Source organism: Equus przewalskii, chromosome 29 (assembly GCF_037783145.1).
Source record: "Equus przewalskii isolate Varuska chromosome 29, EquPr2, whole genome shotgun sequence".
NCBI classification, from domain to species: Eukaryota; Metazoa; Chordata; class Mammalia; order Perissodactyla; family Equidae; genus Equus; species Equus przewalskii.
Genome location: NC_091859.1, coordinates 37,360,879 through 37,375,972, shown reverse-complemented (window position 1 = coordinate 37,375,972; position 15,094 = coordinate 37,360,879). Strand labels below are relative to the sequence as shown.

The window sequence follows — 15,094 nt, the reverse complement described above, 5'->3', positions numbered from 1 at the left end:
AAAAAAACCAGGAAATTAGATCAGCTGATTCCCTGCGTGTAAGTCTTCAAGAGCATCACACTGTAACAGGAATAAAATCTGAACTCCTTCTCTTGGTCTTCAAGATCGTAAGTGATATGGACTCTGCTTATCGGCTCTCTAACATCATCTCTCTGCATTCTTCCCCACTCTAATACAGCCGCATGGACCTTTCAGTTTTCCAACTACGCTCAGACTTGCTCTCCTATAGCTTGGAACATGCTAGTCCCTCTGTCAGGAACACTCTCCCCTCTGGCTGGCCCTTTCTCAATCTCCAGTCCCAGCTTAGTAAACTCCCCAGACCACTTTATCTGTGATAGTCCTCCCCAAAAGTTTCTAACACAGCCTTTATTCAATTTCTTCACAGCATTTCACACGTCTTATATTTACTTACTCATTTAAAAACTTATTTTGAAAATTTATAAACATAAACAAAAGTAAACAGTATAATGAGCCCAAAGATTCTAGCTTTTTTAAAAAACTACTTCCCCTGCTATACTGTAAGCTCCAGTGGATAGACACTATATCTTTTTTTTTTTACCCAGGGCCTTGCACCATCCCTGGCTCATGATAAACACTCAACGCATTTTTTGTTTTGAATGAGAAGGAAAGTTAAGGATGACTCTAAAAATGATGGCACCACTGAGAAAAGTGAAACAAGAAGGGCAGAGTTTTGAGGACAGCTGGTAATTTATTCATCAGCCTACTCCCTGCCAGGCTCTAGCCTAAGTATTGGGTTTCAGAGATAAATAAGAGAAAGTCTTACACAAAGTCTAGTGGAAATTGATATAATAAAAAGTAGTATTTATTCAGGGCCACCAATGTTCTGGATGCAGGGCTAAGCATTTCAGAGGTATTGTCTCATTTAGTCCCACAACAACCCCATAAGAAAGGAAGTGTTATTATCCCCATCTTGTACCTAAGGAAAGGCTTATAAAGGTTAAACAATTGGCAGCAGGTTACAAAGCTGGAAAATGGTAAAGTCAGGTTTAGAACTTAGGCTATTTAACTCTAAAGCCAAGCCACTCAACAGCGCTGTACTACCAGATGTGTACTATCCTACAGAGCACTATGAAAAATGTTAGCACAGAGGCCCGCACAAGGCACAGGAAGTAAGCAGAGAACTCTGCTGAGGAGAAACGGCAGCGTCTCCTCCAGAGGCCTGGAAGTTTAAGCAGGAAATTGCTGGGCAGTGTGGTCTGAGGAAGCAGTATGTGCAAAAAATACAGGCGCTTGAAGGAGCACTGTGCGCTCAGGACACTTAGAATTCCTCTTTTATTTTTTAAAACTGAGTATAATGAATGACACTGTGCTAGGAGCTTTGGATATGAGACAAAAGATGAAATATTATGAGAAAGTTATGCATGAAGCACGATGGAGGCATAAAGGAGGAAGGTTTTTTGCAGCTGAGGGGGAATCTGGGAGAGCTTCACAGAACAGATGAACCTCTGCTGCATCTTGAAGGACAAATTAACCACTTTACGAGAAGAGGGCAGGCAAAGGGAATGACTTGCACAAAGGTGTGACCGTCCGACAAAGCAAGGAGCACTTGGGGAACTGCGAGAGTTGGATATGGCCAGATTTGGAGGGAGGGGGTCACAGGCGAGTGGCAAGAAATGAGGCTGGCGGTTGGGGTACAGATGTGATCTTCAATGTCATTGTATATTATTATAAGATGAGATAACTGCCTAACAAAAATGCTTCAAAGCCACAGTTATTAAAACAGCACATTCCTCACACAGGAACACATAACTGAACAGAACCTAGAAACAGACCTACGGAGACATATGTTGGAATTTGGTGTATAATTGAGGTCGCATTTCAGATCAATGGAGAAAGGACAAACCATTTAATAAATGCCATGGGGACAACTGGTTATCCATTTGGAAAAAAATCAAGTTAGACCCCCTCCTTCATATCCTATGAGAAAATAAAATAAGAGCCAGCCCTGAAGGCCTAGTGGTTAAAGCTGGGTGCTCTCACTGCTTTGGCGGCCTGGGTTCATGTCCGGGTTGCAGAACCACACCACCCATCTGTCAGTTGCCGTGCTGCGGTGGTGGCTCCCGCAGAACTGGAAGGACTTATAACTAGGATATACAACCATGCATTGGGGCTTGAGGGAGGAAAAAAAGAGAGAGAGGAAGATTGGCAACAGATATTAGCTCAGAGAGAATCTTTCCCTGCAAAAAATAAAAATAAAAAAATAATAAAGACCCTAAAAAAACAAGAAAATTCTTTTAGATTTTGGATTAAATATAAATAAGAAAACCATAAAAATTCTTTTTAAAACAAAATAATATTATGGAATAGGATATAAATTCTATAGGACTTTCTCACTTAAAACAGGAGCCTTCAAAGGAATTTTGTTGTGGTGGCAAACTACTGTGGCTTGCTTACCAACATGACGATCATCAAGTTCACTCTGCTGGAAAAGCCCAGAAGCACCCAGAAGTGGTTCTCACCCCTTTCTGCTAGTCAGAACCATCTGAGGAGCTTTGTAAAAAGCCCCTAAAGGCGTACCAGAGCCTCTAGGCTGAAGGAGAGGCTTAAAAGAAGGACTTTTCTTTAATAAAGGTTTTCATTAAAAAAAATTTGACTTTCAATAGCAATTAATCAGTGATTAATTATAAATAATTTTATTAAGAGACTGGAAAAGTACTTTAATGAAAAGTCTTCAAGTAGTAAAGTATTATGGATACCTCAAGAGAGAAGTTTTCACTTAATATCTAAACTTACCTTTTGCTTGACAAAGTGTATTTTTAAAGCGTTAAAAAACACACATATACCCTGTGACCCAGCAATTCTTACAGAAATTTAGCTAATTAACTATGGATGTGTGCAAAGATAGATGTACAAACATTCACTACAACACTGTTGACAATAATAAAAAATTAGAAATAAGCTGGAACCAATATGGGAAATTATTATATATCCATATTAATACAGTGCAGCCATTAAAAGTGAAGTCTATTTATTGACATGGAAAGATGGTCACATTATATATTGAGTGGATAAAGCAGATCTCAATGCAATACGTATTATATTGCTCATTTTTGTGAAAAAAATATATAATATATAAATAGATATATATGAAAGATCATCACCAAAATGTCAACAGTGGTTATCTCAGTGTAGTGGGATTATAGTGATCATAGGCAATGTGTATTTTCTGAATTTGTCTACAATAAATATTTATTACTTGTATAATTAAAACATTCTTTTTTTAGTTATCTGTGTTCAATTCCCATTACACAAAGCAAAAGCAATGAAGATGGGGTGGCCCGGTGGCACAGCAGTTAAGTGTGCACGTTCCACTTTGGCTGCCCAGCTCGGCGGCCTGGGTTTCACCGGTTCGGATCCTGGGTGAAGACATGGCACTGCTTGGCAAAAGCCATGCTGTGGTAGGCGTCCCACATATAAAGTAGAGGAAGATGGACACGGATGTTAGCTCAGGGCCAGTCTTCCTCAGCAAAGAGAAGGAGGATTGGCAGTAGTTAGCTCAGGGCTAATCTTCCTCAAAAAACAAAAAAAAAGGAATGAAGACAGCAAATGCTAAATAGTGAATCACAGTATCTGTGATTCAAAAATGAAAATTTCAAATGGTTACTCTAAGAAAAAGTATGCGGGGGAAAAGTGAGCAAACTATTACTTTCTTAACAGACTGGAAGTAGAAAGTGTGTAGTATATGAGTGTGTGAAAATAGTGGTCCAGCTTCCTGTTGGAAAGGGATTATTTCCTTGGGCAGTCAGGAATTGCAACTGTTTAGTACTTCATTTAGCTCTCAAAATCATACAGGGTTAGCAAAAGGTCTGTGCAGACTGTGAAGGGCGCTTAACATGGAGGAGGAAGACATGAGTTCTAGAAATTACCACATAGTAGCTGTGCCATGCTCAACTATTCACTTAGTTACTTAACTTCTCTGAGCTGCAACCTGATCACCTGAGGACTGAGAATGATGATAATCCTAGACTCCTCTCCCACAGGGAGCCTGCAGTGGGAACAGAATGAGATTATCTTCCTTTGCAAACCATTCAATAAATATCTGTGGAATGAGTGGATGAATACACCATAGACAGTAAGTGTTTCACGTTTACTATAAATGTGAACAGTAGACAATATCCCACCAATCTTAGTTACAATAACCACCAAAACTACATGATATAGAGTCATATCTAAAAATCTATAGTCCACAGAACTCTTTCCATGCTTCTAAAATAAACATCAAAGACGTAACGGAGTCCTGGGGGAAAGGTTGTTCCACTCCTTTTGGTTTCTCCCACCTCTCCTTTCCACTCCCTTCCTCTCCTTATCCTTGCCTTCAGGAACAAGCAGAAAGCGAAGGGCTGGTTCTCTCTGAATGACTTGAGTCAATGAAAGAATCTCCTCTTTCCAAATATCTTGATCAAAGGCCGCATTTTAAATATCAAGGTATTCACCTTTCTTCTTCAAAATGGTGGTAGAATTTTAACACCATAAATTCAAAATTTCACTTTCTCGAATAAGCGTTCCTTCAACAAGCATTCTTTAATCTCCCAAACGGGTATGCTCTCCATCATCTCTCCACTTCATAATGTTCTGTTTGGTACTTCTCTTATAGTACTTATCACACTCACCCTTTGTTATAAATATCTGTATACCTCTCACCTCCTCTGTTACCTCACAAGGGCCAGGGGACTGTCTTTGACAGCTTGCGGGGCTTAGCACATTATATACTACACGATAAATACTCTAGAAAAATTTAGTGTATGAATGGATGACAACACACTAGAAATTCAATATCACCTTATGAGGTTGAAGCCTGAGTCAAAAGAATTGGCCTGCCAGAAACTGAGAAAATATACAATTTCACCTCAATCCTTTTATTTAGTAAATATTTAATAAGCATCTACTGTATGCCTGATACCCAAGGTATGCCATGATGAACAAGACCTAGTCTCTATCCCCTAGGAGTTTATAATCCTATTAACATTCAATTGCATATTTTTACTTTTTATTTTGATATAATTTTAGACTTACAGAAGAGTTCCAGACAATATAGAGAGTTCTTATATCATTTTCACCCAGCTTTCCCTAATGTTAACACCTTATATAACGGTGGTACAATCAGTAAAACTAGGAAATTAACATTACTACAATATGCTAACTACAGACTTTAATGTGATCTCCCCAGTTTTTGTACTAATGTCCTTTTTCTGTTCCAGGATCCCTCATTACACTTACTTGCCATGTCTCTGTCTCCTCTCAATTACATTTTTAGTAACTTACTTCCTGTTTATAGTAACATGTGTTTTCTGGAAAGTCAAAAAAATAAAAGAAAAAGAAAGAATAAAATCTCTGATAATCTCCCTACAAAGAGAGAAGCACTCCTCACATCTATAATCCTCTGGTCTTGTTTCCATGTGTGTATACAAATAATTTTACTTTTCTTAAAACCAGGAATCTAAGTATATAGTCTTTTGCTCCTTCTTTTCTCTTATCATTGTTTCAGAAACATCTCATGTCTTTAAAAATCTTTTAAAACATTATTTTAACAATAGCAGAGATTCCGCTCCTAAAATGAACCATAATTTGACCAGTTCCCTGATGTTGGATAGGTAAGTTGTTTCTCATTTTATACTACTATAAACAACAGCGCAGTGAATACCCTTCAACATGAAACAGTGTAACACACACTGTGATGGCTAAGCAAAGGGTATTAGTGCTGCGGTCGGAGAAACACCTAACCCAGCTCCGAGAAGCAAAGCAGCACAAAACATTTGTTGGAGGACACGTAGCTGCGACAAGCTCTGAAGAATGAGTTTACTCCTTCATTCATTAGAATTTAACCAAACAAAACTCACTAAGTACCTCTTACACCCAATTACTACATACAAAAGGGACTAGGGTCTGCAGGAGGAGCTCACTGTCTAATCAGAGAGGCAGACGCTTAAATAGAAAAACCACAACACAACGAGGCACATGCCATTATCACAGTGCTGTGTGTGAACAAAGTGCTCTGAGAGCACAGAGAATGTATTTTAAGAATCAACTGTAAAAGAAGAAGAAGGAGTTATTTCTGGGTTGATAATAATACCTATGAAAGAGGTTTTAGTGAAGTATGATTTTTAATGTGTATCAACAATATAAAGGAGTTCCTTAAAACAGGCAATTTATTACTAGGGGTGCAAGGTATCCAGAAGGAGAGAAGTAACAGTTCTATCATATCCTGTACTGGTGAAACCACAGCTAGAGCATCATGTTCATTTCTGAGAACTCTATATTTTTAATCAACTTTATTGAGCTATGTCCACAATGAAATGTACCCACTTAAGTGTCCAGTTTGATAAAATTTGACAAGTTTATACACCCATGTAACCACCACCACCATCAAGACACAGAACACTTTCATCATCTACAAGATCTCTTCGTGCTTCATCCCAGTCAACCCCCCTCACCCCACATCTAGCCCCAAGCAACCACCGATTTGCCTTCTGTCACTACAGATTTGTCTTTATTTTAGAGTTTTATATAAATGGAATCATGCAGTATGTACTTTCTTTGCTTCTTTTGGCTTCTTTTAACTCAGCACGTTTTTGAGATTCAGCTATGTTGCTGTGGTATCAGTAGTCCATTCTTTTCTATTGTCTGAGCAGCGTATTTATAAGATGATGGATAAACTGAACGAGGAAAGAGCCTAGGTGAATCGAAGCCAGGTTCTATGTGAAACCATTGAAAAACACCTGGTTAGGGGCTCGCCCGGTGGCCTAGTGGTTCTCGTGCTCTGCTTCAGCGACCTGGGATTCGCTGGTTCGGATCCTGGGCATGGATGTAGCCTGCTCATCAGGCCATTGTGGTGGCATCCCACAGAGAAGGACTAGAATGACTTACAACTAGGATATACAACAATGTACTGGGGCTTTGGGGAGGAAAAAAAAGGAAGATTGGCAACAGATGTTAGCAAAAATCTGTTAACACCGAAAGGGAGGGCATATGAAGATTTTCATGTGGAGAATAGACTTGTTCTCGGTTATTCCAGAAGGCAAGACCAAAACTCATGGCTGCCCACAGAGGCAGTCAAGCCCTTTAGCACAGCTGACAAGGATGCTGCTGAAGGGATTCTAACTTCAGCAAGAGTCTGCACTTGCTGTCTTTAGGTTCCTTCCAACCCTGAAGGACTATGATTCCATAACTCTCATAAATGAGAAAAACATGACGTCATCATTAACCGCTAATACCTTAGCATAATTTTTTTTTTTTTACCAAAGTAGCTATTCTGTCAGTCCTAGAGGTAATACAGCATATAGCTCCAAATGTTATGGGATGGGAGAGGATGGGCAGAAAGTCTTTAAAATCAGACAGATCTAAGTCTCTATCCTGCCACTTACTGTGTGTCCAGGACTTAACCTCTCTATGCCATAGTTCCTTCATTTGAAAATGGAAATAATGATGAATATGCTTGCCCCAAACCAAAAGCTGAATAAATCTTGTTGTTGGCAAGACCCTTGGGAACAAGATAGAGAATATATGAGTTTACTTAGGCAAGGGGGCCTAGGAGAGTCTAAGGCACGAAGGCACTGAGCAGAGCAGGGGCAGTAAACTATGACCCACAAGCCAACCCCGCCATGGCCTGGTTCTGCATGGCCCACTAGCCAAGGACGGTTTTTATGTTTTTAAAAAGTTATAAAAGAAAACAAAGAAGAATATGTGACATACGCTTTATGAGACCCAGAGAGCCTAAAGTATTTATAATCTGGACCTTCACAGAAAAAGTTGGCCAATCTCAGAGCAGATAGGGCTCAACGGGGCAACTGGTGAGTTATATGGCTTTAAAGAGACAAACACAAAGACTGTCCATGTGGTGAAAGGAGTCCAGGAGGAAGAATTCCTTAAACATCTCTGAGCCTCGGGTTCCTTCTCCATAAATTGAAGATAAAAACAGTACCCCTCAACTTCTGCTTCACACCATGATGAAGCAATTAGTACCAGACTTGCCCTCCCATTATAAACAAGTGGAAAATTGGGCAAAATACATGAAACAACTGTTTCAGGCACTGAACAACAGTTAGCACTGTGATCTCCAAGAGAAGGGAAGCAAAGAGGAGAGTTTGGTGAAGACTCTGGCTTTCTGCTTGGAGGCTCTCTCCAGACCGTGACAACGGGAGACAGATTGTAAGCAGAGCACAGCAGGATAAATGAGTTCAGGTGCGTGAGTTCAGGGTTTGGGGAGGCTGCTGTGGCTGGAATCTGCAGGGCAAAGTATCAGAGAGGAAGGAGCTATGCATACAGAAATAGCTCCAGAAATCCATATAGGGGTCTCCTTGAGTCTTCGGCAGAATATCAACGTGCAGGGTGAAATTCTCTAAGGCTAAATTATTGGAGAAAAAAATAACAATTAGGGAGCTTAACACTGAACAATTCCCAGTTGATACCCAGATGGGAGACATCTGAGTTCCAACCAGCCAGAGTGGAGAGACTTCAATGAATACTGCAGGCATTCAGCAGAGACCCTAGAAGGGCCAGGCCTCTGCAGAGGGCCAAATTCAGAAGCCTAGAATAAAGGCCACTCTGGATCCACCCTAAGAGTTTAAAAACTAGCCTAGAGAGAATCAATCTGACCCACAAGTGACTTAATTGCTTGCCAAAACAAAACTCAACTCTCCTTAAAGAAAGACAACAAAATCAAGATACCTAATGACGTAACATTCACAATATACAGTGTCCAATAAAAAATTACATGCAAAGAGTCAAGAAAATGTGACCCATAACTGAGAGAAAAAAATATCAGTCAAGAGAAACAGACTCAGAAATGACAACAATGATGGAATTAACAGAAAAGGATTTAAAAAGTTACTATAAATATGTTCAGGAATTTAAAGAAAAGCATCAAAAAATGAGAAAAGAAATGGAAGATATGAAAAATAATCAAATACAATTTCTAGAGATAGAAAACATAATAACTGAAAAGTAAAATTCACTGGCTAAACCTAACAGCACAATAGACACTACAGGAAAGAAGACCTATGAACTAAGAAAAATAAGCTAAGCCTCCATGACCCGTCAGACAATGTCAAGTAGTCTAACTTATGTGTAATTTCACACCCAAAAAGCGTGTAGGGGGGAGGGAGAAAAAATACTTAACAAATAGTGGTTAAAACTTTCCCAAATTTGTTGAAATTTCTAAGCCCAGAGATCCAAGAACCCCAAGAAAACCACGCCCAGGCATATTATTACCATCAAATTGATAAAAACCAACAAGCGAAAATCTCATAAAGCAGTCAGAGAAAAAAGGCAAACCACACACACGCAAACAAAACTAAGAATGACATCTGACTTCCCATCAGAAACATGACAAGATAGATGACAACAGACAGGCATCTTAAAATACAGAAAAACTCTTCAGCTAAAATTCGATAGCCAACAAAAACAGTCTTCAACAATGAAGAGATTTTTCTTCAAAAATGAAGGAGAAATAAAGAGATTTTTCAACAAACAAAAGATGAGAGGAAGGGCCAGCTCGGGGGCGCAGCAGTTAAGCTCACATGTTCGCTTCAGCGGCCCAGGGTTCACCGGTTCAGACCCCGGGCACCACTTGGCAAGCCATGCTGTGGTAGGTGTCCCACATATAAAGTAGAGGAAGATGGGCACAGATGTTAGCTCAGGGCCAGTCTTCCTCAGCAAAAAGAGGAGGATTGGCAGCAGTTAGCTCAGGGCTAATCTTCCTCAAAAACAAAACAAAACAAAACAAAGATGAGAGGATTTACTGCCAGCAGATCTTTTCTCAAAGAAATGTTGAAGCTTTTCAGCCTAAAGAAAAATGATACATAGGGACCGGCCTGGTGGTGCAGTGGTTAAGTGCGTACGTTCCGCTTCTTGGCGGCCGGGGGTTCACCAGTTCAAATCCCGGGTGCGGACATGGCACCGCTTGGCACGCCATGCTGTGGTAGGCATCCCACGTATAAAGTAGAGAAAGATGGGCACGATGTTAGCTCAGGGCCAGGCTTCCTCAGCAAAAAAGAGGAGGACTGGCAGATGTTAGCTCACGGCTAATCTTCCTCAAAAAAAAAAAAAAGGAAAAAAAAGAAAAATGATACATATAGATGGGAGCTTAGACCTAAACAAAGGAATGAAGGGCACTGGAAGTGGCAAATATTTGGGTAAATGTTAAAGACTTTTCTTTGCAAGATTTTTAAAAATTTCATTACAAGCAAAAACAGTAACACAATGAATTTGGGGTTTATAACAGATGTAGAAGTAAAAGGCATGAAAACAACAGCTTAAAGATATGAGGAAAATGAAAGTATACTTCCTAAAGTTTCACACTATAAATAAAGTGGCATATTATTTTAAAGCAGACAGTATTAAAGATGCATACTTTAAACACAAGAACAACGACTATAAAAATAAAATAAAGATTTATAGCTAATAGGCCAATAGAGGAAATGGAATAGTAAAAAAAATAGTCAAAAATAAGCCAGGAAAAAAGAAAAGCATAAACAGAAAACAGATGTGATAAATAGAAAAGAAATAGCAAAATCGCAGACTTAAGCCCAACCATATTGAAAATGACTTAAATGTCAATGGTCTAAACACTTCAATTAAAAACAAAGTGGGGAGACTGGACTCAAAAACAAAACACGAGATCTAACTATCTGCTATCTAAAAGAAACCCATTAGGAAAAAAAAGGACAAAGGCAGGTTAAAAATTAAAGTATAGAAAGAGATATCACACAAACACTGATCCTAAGAAAGCTACAGTGACCATATTAATATCACTCAATGTAGATTCCAAGACAAGGAATGTTACCAGAGAGAAAAGGAGTCATTTTATAACTATAAAGGACTCAATTCATCAAGAAAACGTAATACCTAAATGTGAATATACCTAATTACAGAGGCTCAAAACACATGAAGTAAAAATGAACAGAATTGAAAGGGGAAATAGACAAATCCACAATTTCAGTTGGAAATTTCAATGCTCCTCTCAGAGATCGAAAAATAAGTAGAAAGAAAATCAGTAAGGATATATGAGACTTGAACAACACTGTCAACCAACCTGAATTAACTGACATTAACAGCACACAAAACCCAAGGACAGCAGAACACACATTCTTTTCAGGTACACACGGAACATTCATTAAAGAAGACCATAACAAGTCTCAATAAATCCAAAGACTGAAATCATATAATATGTGTTCTATGACGATAATAGAATTTTTAATCAAAAATCAGTAACAAAAAAAAAATCTGGAACATCCAGAAATATTTGAAAATTAAGAAACAAATTTATATGTAACATATGAGTCAAAGAAGAAATCACAAAGCAAATTATATTTTTTAAATGATATATAAAAATGTATGAGTACAACTATAGGATATAGCTAAGTAGTGCGTAGAGGGAAATTTATAGTGCTAAATGCTTCCATTAGGAGACAAAAAATGTTTGAAATCAATGACCTAAGTTTCCATCCCTAAGAAGCTAGAAATAGAAGAGCCAATTAAATCCAAAGCAAGTAATATAAAATAATAAAGATGAGACTGGAAATCAACAACAACCAAAAAAACGTAAAATGACAGAGAAAATCTAAGAAATTCAAAGCTGGTTCTTTTGAAAAGATCAATAAAATTGATAAACTTGTAGCTAAAGAATAAAAGAAAGAAAATGTAAATTACCGTGTCAGAAATGAGGGAAGGGACATCACTACAAATCTTACAGGCATTAAAATAATAATAAAAGAATGTTATGAGCAGCTTTATGGCAATATACTAGACAAGGCTGATGAAATAGACAAATTCTCCTGAAAGACATAAATCACCAAAACCAAAACAAGACAAAAGAGAAAATCTGAGTAGCTTGATGATGCACATAAAATTTAGAGTCTGCGTTAGCTACAAAGGATATTCTTAATATTTGTTAATATCTTTTTTGAAATTCATAATGACAAATATTTCACCATCTTTAAATGTACAGGTTTAACATATTCTAAAGATAAAGTTTCTCCATATCTATATCCTTTATTTACACTTAAATTATTAGCTTGAATTCTTTACCATTTCCTATCACAGAGAACAATTACATTACTCTTCTAAGCTGTAACTGCCCAAACTTAGCTCTATTTTTAAATTTGATATTTTTCATTCTTTAACCTGTTAATGGGCCTTTTACTACTTGAGACTATTTTCTTTGCCTGATTTTATAGCAAACTTTTGCTTGTTATTCTTATGTAGGCCCCACATATAATAGTTACATTTCTACCACATTAATTTTATAAAGAAGTTTCCCTTCATCAACCAGCATTTTGTCCTTCAGTTAATGACTAGAGGCTCTTGGTAATGTCATAGACTGGCGTTCCCAGCCCTTCCAAAGTCCCACTAAAAGGAAAGAGGCCACTAGATTCTCATGCATACTCCACGAGCCAGAGCTTTGCCATAAGGTCCTTAGGAATCTCTAGTCCGGCTCCCACAATTCCTAGCCACATCAGTGAAGCTCCTGTTCAATGTAGAGTGTTGCATCCTAACAAGGTTCCATGACAAGAGGACAAAAAAAGAGTCCTTGACCTTCACTTACCAAAAAAAAGCACTCTACATGAACTCCGCAAAAGCAAGGAGTCTGAGTCTCTGAGCTGGAAAACAGGCAGCCTGGAACATCAAAGACTATTTATTTCTGCTGTCCCACATATATGGCACTAGGTACAAGGACTGGAAAAAAACCCAGACCCCAGGTGAAACGGGGTATGGGGACGGATGGAGTAGAGTCAGGGAAGTGCCACTTAGGGATTTGGACCAAACGATTGAGACTGAATGACCTTAAGTTGAATTCCAACATTTCAGCCAATACTTATTAGGCACTCCCTCATTTAAAAGGGTATATCTTAGGGGCTGGCCTGGTGATGCAGCGGTTAAGTTTGCATGTTCCACTTCAGCGGCTGGGGGTTCACCGGTTTGGATCCCGGGTGCGGCCATGGCACTGCTTGGCAAGCCATGCTGTGGTAGGCGTCCCACATATAAAGTGGCGGAAGATGGGCACGGATGTTAGCTCAGGGCCAGTCTTCATCAGCAGGAAGAGGAGGATTGGCAGCAGATGTTAGCTCAGGGCTAACCTTCCTCAAAAAAAAAAAAAAACGGTATATCTTACAGCCTCATTATGACTTAAGAAAAGTAGTTCTCAATTTTTTTTTCTAGCAATCTCTGGATGGTCCCCTGGAATGTCACAGCAATTTCTCTCTCTCCACTATGAAGTCAGTTCTTGATGTAGTTAGTACTCAATGTGTTTATTGAACTAAACAATAAAACAATCTGGATTCCACATAAAACAAAAATTTACACTTTCCTCAGAAGGACATTCATGTTTAGATGCAGTGTGCTCTCATATTTATCATGGATTTAAGAACATAAACAATTTCAACAGAGTTCTTGGGAATAATCACTGGGACCACATCTGCATCTCGCTGCCCACAGGCTTAACTTGAGAACCACTGACTTGGCGAATGAGCCAACACCCCAATTCTAAAAAAGTAAGTGCTCCTTAAAAGTGCTACAGAAGATTTTTGACTTTTAAAAAATTATTTTTTTGCCAAATAAATCAATGTCGTTGTATTTCTACTCCTGTGTGTGGATAATACTCAGACACTTTTAATTTGGAACAATTAATATTCCAAAAAATGTGTTGAACATTTCCAAACTATTCAGTTTGAACAAACAGCTCTAGAAATATGCCAGCTAGACCAGAAAAGGTTATCTCCATAGTTCAACATACAATGAGCACAAAATCAGTCCAACTCAGGTTATAATGCCTAATCAGAACTTCCCAAACTGCTCCCTGGAATGTCTGCTCTAAAAAAAAAAAAATTAGTTAAAAGGATCCAAACCCCTAGCTGATTTAGAAAACAAGAGGCAAAAGTTAGCTGCGGGAGGGGCACGGCAGGGCAGGAGAAAGCTTCTACTTTTTATTTATACTTCTGTACCATTGGAATTTTTGTTTTACCATAAGCATGTATTCCTTTTACAAAGATTTATTTTTTAAGCTAGTCCAGAAAAAGCATGCTGCTCCTTCTGAAACCTTACTACATGAGACAGGATATGTACTACGTAAAATACTGCACATTTTAAATCTCTTTTCCTTACTATTTATTACCACAAAGCACTTCTGAAAAGGAGAATGGAGAAGGGAACTATGAGGTTCTCAACGTAAAGCCAGCGAAGTGTAGGACGGGTCACGTGACAGTGACAGCTGCCTAAGGTATCAAGCTTTGTGAAGAGGCGTCCTAATTTCTATTAACTGGCCTGTAGAGAACAGATTTAATCTCATATCCTGTAGGAGACAAAAAGGAAAGCAGGTTTCATTTTCTGAAGGTAACAAGAGTAACCAAACATTAGAGCTAAGAAAGTAAATACAGATCTATAATCCCTTAGCCACAATTCCAAAACCCAAAAACTTCTGAAAATCAAAAGTTTTCTGTAACTCATTTGGTGGCAAAACTTGATCTGAATTTAACTGGCAGCAAAATCTGACCTGAACTGACATGAGACTATTTATAGGCTACCCACTACAGTAAGAATAGTCATAGCTTTGGCCGCCGAAATATTAATGTATTTGATTATGAAGTGCTGCCCCTGACTGCAGCGCCATGACATAATATATGATAAATGCATCTTATCAGCTTTTTAAAAATAAAAAAAAATTCTGATTCTAAAATATAGCTGGCCATTAGAGTTTCCAATAAGGGACTATGAACCTAAAAACAGATTTTGACTAAAATGGTCCTGCCAATCTCCACTGAAACATATAATTTTTCCCTACAATATTCCTATAAATTAATTTGAAAGAGTTAATTTCTCTTCTCTTAAAACTTATCACTATTAAAATATTCTACTTTGAATATCTACAAATCTATACTGGTATTATTGGTTAGAATATTTTATACCACTTTAACACTATTTTAAGTCAGCCTCTCTCTGAAGGCAACATTAAAATCAGTCTTTGGGTGACACCAGAGGGAGTGTGGTATCAGAATGGGGTAAAGATGGTAAAGTTAAAAAAGCAGACCTCTGTCAATATGCTTTGATTTTTCTTTTCACGTTTAAAAAAAAAACAGAAAAA

The 15,094-nt window shown here is 38.2% G+C and overlaps 1 protein-coding gene across 5 annotated transcripts in view; it reads right to left on the bottom strand.

Annotated features, from left to right (window-relative positions):
- Window positions 1-15,094, bottom strand: part of TNRC6B (trinucleotide repeat containing adaptor 6B) — a 237,698-nt gene that overhangs the window by 207,094 nt on the left and 15,510 nt on the right. The window lies entirely within an intron of this gene.